This window comes from Schistocerca piceifrons, chromosome 4 (genome assembly GCF_021461385.2).
Source record: "Schistocerca piceifrons isolate TAMUIC-IGC-003096 chromosome 4, iqSchPice1.1, whole genome shotgun sequence".
NCBI lineage: Eukaryota > Metazoa > Arthropoda > Insecta > Orthoptera > Acrididae > Schistocerca > Schistocerca piceifrons.
The window spans coordinates 837254576-837270680 of NC_060141.1; the positions used below are offsets into that span (position 1 = coordinate 837254576).

A 16105-nucleotide genomic window follows, 5' to 3' on the forward strand; every position below is an offset into this window, starting at 1 on the left:
AAAATATATCTCCTTCGACAGAATGAACTCAGTTTAACATTATTGTTAAATTTGTGTCGCGCATTGTTGCCCAGGTTTCTCACGGTCCTCTGAGACATCTCGCCAGCCAGCCGAACGCCACCAGCTGCAAAGCGTGCCCCAAGGATTTTCCACACCCCTGCGTATCACGTGAACACCGAATGCTTTCTCTGGAAACGAGCATAGTCGCTCACGTGACACTGTTTATGTTTCGTCCCAGCTCTCGGTGAATAGACTTTAGTGTATTACGTGTTATCGAAAAACAGACAGTTTCCACAAAAGCAACGTTAACTGCAATTCGCAGTCACAAGGATAAGCACTTCATGCCAGAAGAGAAAAATCGATCTACAACGAAAAAGAAAAGAGCTGTACAGCGCATTCTGCTTGGAAGGGCTGACCCAGCGGAGAGCCATAAAATAGCGATGTCTTTGCTGAAAGATCGGGATGAAGAAGCTGATGTTTCGTCGTGTCAAAACACTGCAACAATAACTCAAGTTTGTGAGACAGTGGACAGTGGGCAAAATAAAGTTGTGATAAAGCAGGCTGGAACAATATAAAGTCAGCCATAAACAGTATGATCAAGTGCTTTCTATTTTAGTTTCGTATTATCTAGAATGTAGCGTGGAAATCCAGGATGACGTCGTTCCGTCTGCTACGCGATCGATGCTAGACCGCTACCCTTCGGCTCTCTTCGGCGCTATTCGGGAGAGCGTCTCACAGTATCGATTGCGAGACAGTGTGTGTAAGTGTGTACATGTCGCGCGCATCGTAAGCAAGCGGAGCGCGGTAAGTTCTGTGCTTATTTCCTTTACCCGTTTAACTCAATCTTCATATTGTTTAGTTTTTGCTTCGAATTCGCGAACTATCGGACCTAACTACGGCAATGTGTCCGTGCAGTATATACAGCTAGACTACGAGTTTTATTTATTTATTTAGCATCAAAGCCACCGTACAAATGGTATTGGACTTGCCATACATAAAAATTAAAAATATGGAATGTACGAAATGTAACTGCTTACAACATTTACCTGTAAATTTATAGTTTCTTTGCATGTGAATGGTATATAATAGTTTCTTCTATATGTAGTTATTACTGGGAAACAAAGAGTAATAAAGGTAGTAAAATACTATAGTATAAACTCACAGGACTTATCAAAGAACTGCATTATATTGGAGATAAGTTTATAAAATCATTTCCTTGATATGAGAGGTATTCATATACTGAATTGCAACGTTTATGAGTTACAAAATTTTCAAAGTTCCAACTTAAAATTTATATCATCCGTTAAGTCTTTAATGCATTGTAGAGCTTATACGATTCTGAGTTGCTGCTGTTTTTGTTTGTTCGGTGTGTAGATTATTCCTATTCCATATGTTAGAGTTGTTATAGTCGGCATTTGTGTGGAGAGTGCTTAGATTTGCTTTGGTTAAGAGTACACTTTTAAATATATAGAGTGATGACAGAGTAAGTATTCCTAATGTCTTGAAAAGAGACCTGTAGATAGGTTTGTCCGGCTGTGGGTAATTATTCGAACAACTCATTTTTGTAAGATAAAATTTCTTTTTAATCAGATTCTGAGTTTGCCGAGAATGCTATTCCATATGAGGCAACGGAATGAAAATATTCCAAGTCTGCCATTCTGATGCCTTCTAAAGTGGAAACACTTGCGACAACACTCAGTGGAAATCAGTTAAGTCTGTGTAGAAGAAATCTTACGTTATGTTTCCAATTTATAGCCTCATCTATAAGAATCGCTACAAGTTCTGCAAACTGCACTCTCTCTGTTAGTCTGTCATCCAGTAATAGATTAATGTCTTCATCCTGAGTGCAATTTGTTTGCATTGCATTCATTGTAAGTTTATTTGCACTAAACCGAGTCTAAATACTTTTTTGCTGCTTCATCAGTAGTGGAATGTGATGAGTCTAAAATTGAGTGACTTCAAAAACTCATCTGCATGTAATACAATTTCGGCTGTATCATATTGTAGCTGTAAGTCATTTACGTATATCCTCTCCAGTCCCTAGCATATATTAAAATTTCAAGTGAGCTAAATTTGTGTTAACTGCAATCTGTTAATGCTAGTTAACTATGAATGACCTCAAAAAAAGTTTTTAACCATTCACAATTTTTTATAGATGGTATCACGTATGATACCTTGGGACTCAAGCAGCGCATTTATATACACAACTATGCAGTTTCATTTTGATTTATTCCAAAAAAATTCCAGTCAGAAATATTACACACATTGTTCATATTTTCTGTAGATACCATGATAGGTGAAAAAAGAAATTTGGTATCAAAATTTTAACCATATTATGTAAACAATTAAAAATATATAAACGAAATTACCATAGCAAAATGTATCAAATTATTGTCCCTATTTTGGTATTATCACAAGTATCAATAAATTAACAACACTTACACTAAATATATTTTAGTTTTTGTGGAATTTGTTAAAACGGTTCCTCTCAGCAATGAAGCAAGGGAACATTTTGCACTGCTCACATTGTACAAAAGTAAGACCTCCACAGCCTTCTGGCCAGCATTTTGACCTGTTCTTCTGAACATGATTCATCATTTCAGGCAAATGAAGCTTGCTTGCTTTTCTTTTTTCCATTGGTGGTAGTGGGATGGGATGTCATGGTCTTTTCCTTCATCTTCGGAGTCTAGTTCTTGCTCCACAGGTTCGATCAGTAAACTTGACTGTTGGTGAAAATCCACCAAATTTTCTGCAATATCAAGCTTGAACTGATAGTATGGCACTGTATGGTTCTTTGCAATACCATTCTGCATTGCAGTCTCTCTGTATTCCAACCATGCAGCAGCAATTGCAAAATCAATAAAGTGATGAATCACTCTGATGGTCCATTTGTGGGTCCGGGCTCTCATGCCATACTTTCCCACCATCCTATCTAACAGGTCAACACCTCCCATGTAAGTATTGTATGCCTTTACTACACATGGGCGAGGAACTTCAATGTACTTTTTCTCTTTTTTAGACCACCAAGTGCATTTTTCAGTTGGCTCAACACTTGGTTCTGTTGAAGCCAAATAAATCACTCAGTTGTCAAACCATTTGATAATTGCTAGGTTCCCGTCATTCCTTACCACCTGATCATGGCTGCCTCTTGTTTTTCTCATTGTTGTATCTTCCTCAAACCGTATACGTCTGGGGATGTGACTTAGCATTATTGTGCCAGTGGCAGTAATGTTCCTGTCTCTTAGTAACTTGTCGAGGAGGGGAACAGAAGTAAAATATCTGTCAACATAAATTAATGACTTCTCTGTCAATGTATCACTAAGTTTCACCACTACTCTGCCTCCTACATCTAATTTCTCTGGAGGGGGCACTTTTTCAGACTGAATTTCTTTCCCTTTTCCTTCATACATACAGAAATAAAGGGGTATGCCATGAGGGTGTGCCATGACAAAATTCTTCAAACCTTCTGGGTTAGGTTTTCGCTTTACATACTGCTTCATTTTCACTTGTCCATGAAACAACCATCTGCTCATCGATAGATATTTCCGTTGACCGATGGTTTTCTAAACATCCCTTTCTAACAGTCTCCAATATTGGTTTTATTTTCCAAAAGTGGTAATGTTTTCCTGTTCACTAACAGCATTGTCGTAAACTAATTTTATATTGTTCCTCAGTAGCTAAAATCTGTCTCTAGAAACATTGTCTGCAACTAGTGGGTACCTACTTTTCCTCTCCCAGCACATTCTTAGATGCTGCAACAGTGCTCACTCCCCAAAACTTGTCCATTTCTTCTGCAGTACATTTTAGTGATTTTCCTGTTTTATTAACATGCCTATAATTTGTGAATTGAGATATATCCGTAAAAAATGAAACATGGAAGTATTTGCAAAAGTATTCAAATGGTTTCTTGAGTTCATCTGTGGCCACTGATGTGCTGGCAGCAATGTTGCATCGGAGGTTTTTGGAAGTGCTAAGCACCTGAAAACTAAAAAAAAGGCAAATTAGTTTTTTTTAAGTAAACCATCTAGTAAGAGACCGTAATTTCTTTAATAACACAATCATCCTTACACATCTGTATACCTCCAAAACTCGCTTCTTTCTCGGATTTTAGCAAGAGGTACAGATTCTTCATCTGATGAACTTTCGTCACTTTGATTTCTTTGTATCAAAGCGTCATCTTCATCATCAGACTCTACGTCAGACTCATCTGGATCAATTCTGTTGACCAACTCAGTGATCTCTTCATCAGTCAAGCCTGAGAATCAAGCGGAAAACAAATATAACCTCACTTCCACTGACGTGAACAAAATCGACATTGAGTCCCAGGGTATAGTATAAGGTACCCAAAACATTAACTTTTATAAATCTTGTAAAACGTTAATTGAGTGAGTATTGTCTGTAGAGGTTTCCTAGTCCATGCTGCTGCAAACATCGTCGAACTGTTCGTGCAGATGGTTGTTGTCATGCAAACGGCCCCATCTGTTGTCTCAGGGATGGAGACGTGGCTGCACGATCCGTTACAGCCATGCGGATAAGATGCCTGTCACAAGGGCATACCCAGGATCTGACCTGGGGGGGGGGGGGGGGGCAGGTCATTCTAGTCTCAGGAAACAAGGACTCGAGACAACATACAGTACTTCTTATTAAATAAAACAGTAAGCCAGTGAAAAACTACTTTAATAGACATTTTAAATACAAAAATGCACTTGTGCAATCCGAGAAAACATGCAGCATTTCTTATTTAATAAAACAGTAAACTAGTGAAAAACTGCGAATATCTTCTAGGGGAGGGTACCCCTCGCTGGGTACGCCCATGGCCTGTCATCTCGACTGCTAGTGATACGAGGCCGTTGGGATCCAGCATGGCGTTCCGTATTACCCTTCTGAATCCACCGATTCCATATTCTGCTAACAGTCATTGGATGTCGACCAACGTGAGCTGTAACGTCGCTATACGATAAACCGCAATCGCGACAGGCTACAATCCGACCTTTATCAAAGTCGGAAACGTGATGGTACGCATTTCTTCTCCTTACACGAGGCACCATAACAACGTTTCACCAGGCAACGCCAATCAACTGCAGTTTCTGTATGAGAAATCGGCTGGAAACTTTGCTCATGTCAGCACGTTGTAGGTGTCGCCACCGGCTCCAACCTTGTGTGAATGCTCTGAAAAACTAATCATTCGCATATCACAGCATCTTCTTCCTTTCGGTTAAATTTCGCGTCCTTAGCACGTCATCTTCGTGGTGTAGCAATTTTAATGGCCAGTAGTGTATCTACATGGTAATGTCTACTGAAGAACGGGATACAACCTTTCCACTTTGACCAATGATGTCATAGATTACTCTTAGATATTATGTGTTTACTTTCGAGCCATAGATAATAAATAGGTTGTCTGCTGTGGTTAAGCGCCATCATTGTACATTGAAAAAAAAAAAAAAGAATGTGGCTTTGAGCCGGCCGAAGTGGCCGTGCGGTTAAAGGCGGTGCAGTCTGGAACCGCAAGACCGCTACGGTCGCAGGTTCGAATCCTGCCTCGGGCATGGATGTTTGTGATGTCCTTAGGTTAGTTAGGTTTAACTAGTTCTAAGTTCTAGGGGACTAATGACCTCAGCAGTTGAGTCCCATAGTGCTCAGAGCCATTTGAACCAATGTGGCTTTAAAAGACAGCGCTAGACTTGCATAAGATTTTTTTCGTGTGCGTTGATTTAAATAATTGGTTCTATCCAATTCAGTCGGTACTTAATTTCATTCTTAGTAAGTTTGAGATAATGTGGACGAATAGTTTTTTAATTTAGAAAAATTTTTAGTTTTTCATTTTCGTTTGTAGGTATGGATTTATCTATTCCCATGAATATAGATGATTTAAAGGAGCCTGTGGGCGTAGACATGATGGAAACCATTCGATTTTTGCAAATGTCTGGTCTTCTTGCTGATTACGTTCGATGTCGTGAGTGCGGCGACCATACGCACCTGATAAGTGTGTCTGCTCGTCGTACTCACGATTTACTCGTATGGAGGTGTAGCAAGGATCGGCTATGGCACTCAATTAGACGAGGAACATGGTTTGAGCAATCTAACCTGGCCTTGAAGGATATATAAAAAAAATACGTAGTGGTGGCGTTTGAGGTATCCTGTGTGGCTGCGTGTGCATGAATGTCGTGTATCTGAGCATACCGTTGTAGACTGGTGCTCGTTTTGTATAATATATAAACGAAGTACAACAGGAGGGAACCTGCGGTAGGATTATGGATTTGGGGGGCTGTAATTTCAGGTCCAGAATATGACGATGTAGTTTTTAAAGTAGTTCCTAATCGAACGGAGAAAGTTTTGGTGAAATTAATTGAAGATCAAGTTGCAGAGGATTCCGTAGTCATTTCTGATGGTTTTTCTACATACAGGGGGAACAGGGGTTTTCAGCATCTTGTTGTCAATCATAATATTGAATTGAGATCTTCATCGACTGGGGCTTGTACCAATAGTTCAGAAGGTTATTGGTCAGTCAGAAAATCTGCACTACTAAAGGCGAAAAGACCGACAGACGTAAAATTTGTATCCCGTGTGTGTCGTTTTCTTCCGCCTTTGCGTAGTTGACGTGAGGTAGAGGTTGCCAATGTAACGTACGTCGATTTCCTCGTTTTCGTTAACAGTAGTATCCTATTCTTTCTTATCTTCTGCCATCGCTATTAATATTAACTACGTAAGAACAGACTATTAGTGGTAGCGAAGGCGAAAGAAACAACGCCTGTAAAATTTGTATATCGTATTTCAGTTGACTTATGCATTTCAGCTGAACAATAGGATACTAATACAAACTAAACCGAAGAAATCCACGTTCATTACATTTGTGTCCCGTACTGCAATTAACCTACACAGCTTGACTGCAGTTCGAGATACAATTCATAAATATGTCAGGTGAGGTATTCTATGCTACAGCTACTTCTATCCCTTTTCTTTCCCTTATTTTTTACAGACGTATTAGGACTCAAACAAGCGATACCCTTAACATTATGGTCGAAATATTACTGGCTGCCATCCGTTTTTTTCCTGCGTTTATGAACACTCGTCTCAGCTGTTAAATCTGTGTAACAAATGATGTCTGGCAAATTACGACGTCATTGGCCAAAGCCGACGGGTTGTATCCCGTTCTTCGGTAGTCGCCAATCGACCTGCGTGAGCACGCTAACAAGGAGAGGTGATACCCTTAACATTATGGTCGAAATATTACTGGCTGCCATCCGTTTTTTTCCTGCGTTTATGAACACTCGTCTCAGCTGTTAAATCTGTGTAACAAATGATGTCTGGCAAATTACGACGTCATTGGCCAAAGCCGACGGGTTGTATCCCGTTCTTCGGTAGTCGCCAATCGACCTGCGTGAGCACGCTAACAAGGAGAGGTGTGATCGCCTTCTTGAAGTATCTACATGGTAATGTATGGCTAGTATTGTGCTAAAAAGTTGCTCATCTGGTAACAGAAATACATTTTTCACACTACTGCACAAACATAAATAGATTATTCCATCTTTTTTTAGCTGATCGAAATTTTCAAATAATTGAATATTATGGTAGGTAAATATAATTAAATTCAGATGTACAAAAATTTCAATTGGAAAAAGAATGATATAAAGAAAAAATGAAATAAATGGTTCAAATGGCTCTGAGCACTACGGGACTTAACTTCTTAGGTTATCGGTCCACTCGAACTTAGAACTAATTAAACCTAACTAACCTAAAGACATCACACACACACCCATGCCCGAGGTGGGATTCGAACCTGCGACCGTAGAGGTCGCGCGGTTCGAGACTGTAGCGCCTAGAACCGCACGGCCACTCCGGCCGGCTGAAATAAATAAAAACTTTCATACTGTGATTAAAATAATTTGACAAAGGAATAGAAATAAATTGCATTTAAACCAGGTAATGGAATAAAAATAATGGTCGAAGCAATTTCGATAAAGATCTAAAAATAAACAAATTTTTTGCTTGGGATAAGCTTCAAATCAATAATCTACCCGATGAGAAGTTGTTATCCTATCCATTATACCACACAAAGGGACGATGTAATGCAAGCTTTTTTTAGCACTGTTATCATACTACTTTCGGAATGTTTTATCCGTCAGTTACTCGCAAACTAGGGCCCACGAGAGTGAATGGCTGCAGTGTGGTGCCTGCGTCACCGTATAGATAGGTTAAAAAGTTGATGGACCTCTGCTTGTAAGTGGACCAATGTTTTTTAATTAAATAACGGGAGAAGGTAGGTGGATCAATCTTTATTAAAACATCCAACATGCGATCTATTATTAATAAACATTGATCCTCTACCTTCTCCCGTGATTGAATTAAAAAACATCGATCCACTCCATTTGCTCAGAGTAGCAGCTTTTGCTACACTTTCGGATGATTCCATCCACACAAGTTTGTGATTCTTTAAAAGTCATTTCACCACCGCATTTGATGCATTTTCGTGCCTCTGCAGTTAATCCAAGCGTCATGCACCCACGGACGATGTCGCCGTGCACAACTAAATTATTTAAATCAGTTCCCTTCATAGCACTCGCTGCCATAATCGCATAATATTTCTCTCGGAACTCGCTAATACACCGAAAAGCAGCAAAAGAGACACTGGTTTCAGTTTTGGCTCTAGAAACACATTGACACTCCTCTTGCGTCTGATTGGTTATGTTAGAGAATCGTGGTATTGGCTACGCGAAACTGACACATTTGCAACCTATGAGCACTAGATAAAGCATCGCCGTGACTACCGCTGACCCGGATCATGACTTCAACCGATTTAAATTGATTCCTACGAAACTTTTTATTTTTCTCCAAACTTTTAATTGTGTCTTGCGTGTAGTCTATGAGCGCAATTCCCGTACTGGACAGAGACCGTGATGGCTGAAATTCTGAAGTTCATTGTTGGCTGGGTAAATAGTAACTTTCAATTTCATCAGCTCCTGTGATATTTTTGAGAAAGCAGAAAGAAGTGATATGGGATGGCAGTTTTATATTTTACGTCTGCCTCACTTTTGGTACCTTAACTGCAAAGGAAACACTAAAGGATAAATTTTCAATGAGTGCTGAAGGTTTTGTAGTCTGCACTGCAGTCTTCACTATCCTTGCCACTGATATTTCATCTTTCCCTGCTGCCATTTTTGTTGTTAAGCTCCTAGTCACCCCAATTTACATCTTGTTCATCTGTTGAAGGAATGCTGCAGGCAAGAAGTTTAGCTAAGGAAGAACTTAAATTAAGAAGGAAAATAATTTTAGTTTCTGCCCCGTGGTGCACAGTTTTGGGTGCAATGGAACTGTTCCTCGATGAACATTTCAGTTTAACATTTGACATCTCATATAAATCTTGTGATCAAGGCAAAAATTGCGGAACTATGAAGTGTGTTGTGTATGTCTAGCAGTGGGTTCGCAGTAAGTTTTCTTCTCCCTCTTTCTGTAATCTTAAGAGAAACAAATTTGTTCAAAAAACAAACTTAGTTCTAGGTCTAATGCAAATTGTTGCTTCTTGCGAGTATCCAAGGTAGCCAATAGAATTTTATACATACTGGATACACTGCTGTGTTATTGTTGTCAGAAGTTTTGTGGAGAAACATTTTCACTTGCTCTGGAGGAAAAAAAAAACTGGAAAATCTGCATTAACACCTGGTGCCCCTCTGTTGTCTGTGTGCATACTACTATTTCAGACACTTATCTTTGATCTGAATTTTATTAACATCGTTATTGGTGAACTGGTCCCAGAATTAAGAATCAGGAAAATGGATGATCTACAGGAATTATACAAGTGATGGTACTTAATCTGTACTCTAGTGTTTCTGAATTGTTTGTGAATGTTGTTAGTGCAGCAGTGACTTAAATCTGTGCGTCACTCGATCTTTTGGGAGTTTGTGTTAACTTGACAGTGACTTTTTTTTTTTTTTTTTTTTTGTTGCTAGTTATTGGCAACTGATTTCTTTTCCGTTTTGAAATTGTTAGTTCGTCATATGGTTAATAGTTCGATGCTATTTGGTAGTATGTTAGTTGGTATGGATTTTACAACGACATTTATTTTAGTGACGTTATGGACGACATATTGTATGTACTGGAAATAGGAGTGTCCTCCATCTTGACACCAACACAGATCAAAGTAGATGGGCGGAATCGGACACATCTGTATTGCTGATGAGTGGTCCATCAAAGAGAATCCAGCTGTAGAGACTTCAGTTGGAAACTACTGTAGACATTTTTAAACAGTGGGAAATCCAGGATAGAATATTCATAACATTATGAAAAGGACATAGTGAAGATGCTGAGTCCCAGACAGGCACAACAAAACGAAGCAGTCTTCTTGTTGTGCCTGTCTGTAACACAACATCTCCGTTATATGGTGGGTAGCAGTCCATACTTTTCATAACATTGTACAAATTACATAATATTGTACACATTTTTACATATTTATGAGTGAAGTATGGAGTTTCTACAGAAAAACTCCTTCTGCAAAACATATGTCTTTTTTTTTGTTTACATGTGTGTGTTTTCACTTCGTGTATGCACATCTTTCAATAGCCATGGTGCCTTGTTTTACTAAATTGGTATTAGTATTGAAAGCCTGTGATGCAAGGTAACACTGAAGTGGCACAATATTTGAATAACTAGTGTGAGTACACAGTTACAAAAAAAAAGACATATTCCCACACTTGGAAGTACATAACACAAGGTAAAAGACATATTCCCACACTTGGAAGTACATAACACAAGGTCCCACCCTTTAGATCTCATGCATTAAATGATATATCTAAATTAATGTGATTCAAAAGTGATTGTGGGGGTATCTATGATTACAGGGAAAAGGGGAGATAACTTGAAGTATTGAACATTTTTGTCAGTTGAGCTTGTGCTGTGACTAAGATAAAGTGAAGATTAAAAATGCTCAACTCTCCTATGTGTCTCAAGGCACATTAAGCAAGCAGAGTACAAGAGTTACAGCAGTGGGTTACTCGTGGAAAATTACTTACAGGAAGTAGGATGCTCATCAATAATAAATAGTTAAATGATGTTCTGTAAACTGGCATATGAATACAAGATGGGCTGTGGGTTGATAAATTGTCTGTTCCATATAGAGTAGTGCTGGGAAACCACTTATGACCATCTGAAGAACAGATTGATATAGGCTATATGTTAACTATAGCAAAAAGTTTAAAATTACTTGAAAAATAGGAGATAAAAGTTACAGCAATTCAGTGAAACAGAAAAACAATTAAACAAAAAGTACTGTAATGATGGGCCTGAAACAATCTATGTTTAATTCCCTTTTAGGAGCCAGAAAAAAGGTTTTATCCACATAAAAAACTCTGTTAGGGTCATTTAACATATCCTTATGTTTCAGCGTTTCAGATGCTTTCTGGCATCAATTTCTTATTTCTGTCCTCTGTAGAAGAATCTCGAGTCCCATTAACCTATACCATGTTTCTGTGACAAAAATTTACCTCTCTTAAGAAAGCCACGATATCACTTTTCTCAAGGTTGATTGTTTCTAATGCAGCCTTCGAACTTTATGTATCTGCTCAAAAACTATTGAAAAGGCAGATATGTGGAGATTTACCTGGAAATCGCATGTTGAAACAGTCCAGAACCAAACCCACCAATATTATTATTTTTATTTTCGTATTTTCCCTCTTTCAACAGAACGTAGGCCACAGTGCACTGTACATTCTTGTGGAGATCGACCAGAAATTTTATTTACTAATGTTCTTGGAGCATTGTACAACTTGTTTGCAGTAGTAACCATAATACCATCAACAATAGTCTCTTGTGCGTTTTAACTTCGCTTATTCATTCGTTGACTTCAAAACTTTGAGCTAAAAAACATTATATTTTCATAATATGGGTAGCATATTTCACTATTATGAGGTTAGATAAATTAATATGGGATGTTCAGGCAAGACAATTAATTAGGTATATCTTGATATAAAAAACACCAGAAATATTTCAAATATGCCTAATTAAATAAAACTGGTCTACGTAGAATGTAGACCAAAACTGTATTATAGATCCATTGTACGTATTTTTAGAAGTGGCCAAAATAGGTCACATGTCTCTACTTGTGCCGTAACAGTGAACCAAGATCTTGTAATGGCCATAGAAATTCAGTGGTTTGGTTGGTTGGTTTAAAGATTAAAGGGACCAAACTGCAATGGTCATCGGTCCCTTGTTTCAGAAACACACAGAGCACAGTGAAACCATACATTAGTCATTCTAACCACTAAAAGAAAAACTCCGGGGGAAGAAAAGCCCCAAGGTCAATAATAAAGAAACATGGAAAACTGTTTTTGAGTTGTATCATATTTAACGTGTAAGAAATGAAACTATAATTCTTAGCCCTACCTCCCAAAAGACACAGTTTTATTTAAATGTGTAGAAAACTAAAATCAGATTATGCTTTGCGTAAAGGAAACGCTACAAAACTCATCTTCTACAACACAGACTTTTTCAAAAAGTTATGACTCCAAACAAGAACAGTCAAAGAAATGTTTCAATATCTAATGGAATCGAACAGTTCATATTATTCATACCTGTTGGTGTTCTAAAGAAGCTTTACAGTTCAGTAATCACATCAAATTGGCCATAAGTGGTGTAGTGGCCAGAACTGGAGACTTGATCCTAATTAGGAAATGTTGGGTCTTGTGAAGAGCCCTAGTATTTCTTATATGCTTTAAAGTATGATGTCTTATCAATCTGTTACGTAAATGGTGATTTGGATGTTTTCGTTTATATTCTATGTACCCGATTATACAACGACCTTGGACTTAAAAAGACACCCCTTTTTCTTGAGAAGTTTCTTGAGGACAAATAATTTTTTTAAATATTCTCACTAATCAAAATTTCAAACTTTTTCTGCCTAAACAGCTAACATACACCTAAGCTACACTGGTGCCATTTATTGTTTTATAAGGAGAAATAGAAAAAAGAAACTGTTTACATTAATTTTTACTTCACTACCTTTTTTTGTTTACTTAGACTGCTCGTCTGTCGTATCAATATTTTTCATCATCATGCCGTCATGATCCTATAGGGTGATGATTATTGAACTACACGAAATAAAAACATCAAAACTTCTGAACGGTTTGCGTTAGGACGTTCAAGCTACACTGTTGGCAGCGGGGCATGATGGGAATTAGTGGTTTGGTTTAGCGACAGAGTTCACTTTCATTTAGATGGGTTCGTCAAGAAGCAAAATTGGTGCGTTTGTGGGACTGAGAATCCGCATTTCGCAATCGAGAAGTCCTTCACCCTCAACGGATGGCTGTGTTCTGTGCAATGTCCAGTCACGGAATAATCCGTGAGATATTCCTTGATTGCACAGAGATTATTGAATGGAACATGGTTTTGGAAGACGATTTCATCCCCATTATCCAAAGTGACCCTGATTTCGACAAGATCTGGTTCATACAAGACGGATCTCGACCCCATCGAAGCAGGAGAGTGTTTAATGTTCTGGAGGCGCACTTTGGAGACCGAATTCCTGCCTCCATGGCCGGCATATTCTCCGGATCTGAACGCATGCGACTCGTTTTTGTGGGGATATATTAAAGACAAGGAGTACAGAAATAGCCCTAAAACGATTGTTCAGCCGAAAACATCCATTCAGGAGATCATCGACAGCATTTATGTTCCGACACTTCAGTTGGTCATGCGGAATTTCGCAGTTTGTCTGCTCCAGCCATATCACCGCCAACGATGGCAGGCATATCGAACATGTCATAATGTAAATCCGAATATCTGTAGAGATGTTGAATAAAGTATGTGAACGCCGTAGTTTGTACCTAATTTACATTTTTTTCATATAGTTCAATAATTGTCACCCTGTATATCTTCATTGTCACAAATACAGCGTGACACAATAATGGGTATGTTTGAAATGAGTAGTGCCAGCCATGGGCAGGTGGCAGCACTGTGTGTGCGTGACAGCTAGTAAACAGTCCGCCATTTCAGTAATCGTGGATCAGTGGAAAGGACAGCAGCGTGCGTTAGCCATAAAAATGTTTTATGAAAACAGTGATGGTTTGGTAGCGGCGCAGAGGGAGTTTGGACGTTTTTATAATTTAGGACGTCATGATGTCGTTCCGTCGAAACGCACGATAAAATAAATAACTTTGAAGAGACTGGATCTGCCCTAAAGAAGAAACCAACAGGACGACCGAGAAGTGTGCTTTCTCCAGCGAACGCTGATGTTCAACGCAGGTGTGTCTTAACGCAGCCCACGGGTTTCAATTCGTAAGCGAGCAGCAGTGGTTTGAATGTCCCGACAGAGTGTTTCGCAGAATTATTCATCTTGATTTAAAACTTCATCCGTACAAACTACAACTGAGGGACAACGATTAGGATTCTGTCAACAAATAACAAAAATAAACAATGACGATGAATTTTAAAATGAGCTGCTACGTCGTAAAGAGAAAACAAATACTTAACTTGACCTTTGACTTTGACACAGATAAGACAGGTACTGCATTTAAAACTCTCTTTTGATTTTTTTGCCTAGATGCGTACATATTGAAATTTTTTACCAGTCTTAATACAAACAGTCTGTGAAAACATTTGGTTATAGATGAATATGTTTTCTTCGTGGCTGCTGTAAGGAGAGACAGGTTAGGTACAGGATGAGTTGGCGGTCGGAGGTTTCCGTTTCTCACAAGGGAACCTCCCCATCGAACCCTCCCCCCCCCCCCCCCCACACACATATTTAGTTATAAGTGGGCACAGTGGATAGGCCTTGAAAAACTGAACTCAGCTCAATCGAGAAAACAGGAAGAAGTTGTGTGGAACTATGAAAAAAAAAGCAAAATATACAAACTGAGTAGTCCATGAGCAAGACAGGCAACATCAAGGATAGCAAGAGCTCAGGAGCGGCGTGGTCCCGTGGTTAGCGTGAGCAGCTGCGGAATGAGAGGTCCTTGGTTCAAGTCTTCGCTCGAGTGAAAAGGTTACTTTATTTTCGCAAAGTTATGATCTGTCCGTTCGTTCATAGACGTCTCTGTTCACTGTAATAAGTTTAGTGTCTGTGTTTTGCGACCGCACCGCAAAACCGTGCGATTAGTAGACGAAAGGACGTGCCTCTCCCATGGGAACCGAAAACATTCGATCGCAAGGTCATAGGTCAACCGATTCCTCCACAGGAAAACACGTCTGTTATGTTCTATACGACACTGGTGACGGCATGTGCGTCACATGACAGGAATATGTTGTCGACCCACCCGACTTGTACACTTGGCGAATGGGTAAAAAGATTCTTCTACCTTGCCCGATTTAAGTTTTCTTGTGGATGTGATAATCACTCCCAAAAAAGTAGCGAACAGTCAGCTGCCAGCCAGGAGCCTCGTTAGCAGGAATACTCTCTCTTTCGTGCACTGTAGTCGACTGACGTCGTGTGTTTCGATGTTTGTTTAGGTGTAGCGTCCCCATACTACGGCGCAGTTACCTCGTATCGGACGGACAGATAATAATTGTCTGAAAATAAAAAATTAAACTTTTCACTCGAGGGAAGACTTGAACCAAGGACCTGTCATTCCGCAGCTGCTCACGCTAACCACGGGACCACGGCGCTCCTGCGCTCACACTCTCCTTGATGTTGCCTGTCTTGCCCATGGACTACTCAGTTTGTATATTTTGCTTATTTTTTTCATAGTTCCACACAACTTCTCCCTGTTTTCTCAGTTGATCTGTGTTCGGTTTTTCAAGGCCTATCCTGTGCCAACTTATAACTAAATCTGAGGGGGGTGCGATGGAGAGGTTGCCTTGTCAGAGAACATCAGGGAAAGTCGGAGAAAACTGCTACAACTCGCGATGAAGACTCCGTCTCTCGTGGCTGCTACAAACTCACAGTCGCCGTAAGATTTTCTGGAAACACTTGCAGAATGGGAAGGTATAACAACAGTGGCGGTATGATGATATCTTCTGAGTAACAAACTGGTCGCTTAGGGAGCGTCTTGAACACACAGGCAGACGGCGAAATATTGCGCGTCGTTCGGACCGTGATAGTAGCAGATTCTCCCAGTATTATTAATTCGCGAAGAAATCACTATGCACTGTATTACTTAACACACTAATAGTTGTATGAAGG

General features: G+C 39.4%; 1 protein-coding gene across 1 annotated transcript in view; it reads left to right on the plus strand.

Annotated features, from left to right (window-relative positions):
* The first annotated feature begins 709 nt into the window (after nucleotides 1-709).
* Nucleotides 710-16105, plus strand: part of LOC124795270 — a 151072-nt gene continuing 135676 nt past the window's right edge. The window contains exon 1 of the mRNA XM_047259217.1: nucleotides 710-804. The gene's annotated coding sequence lies outside the window, so the exon portion shown is untranslated. The remainder of the gene's footprint in view (nucleotides 805-16105) is intronic.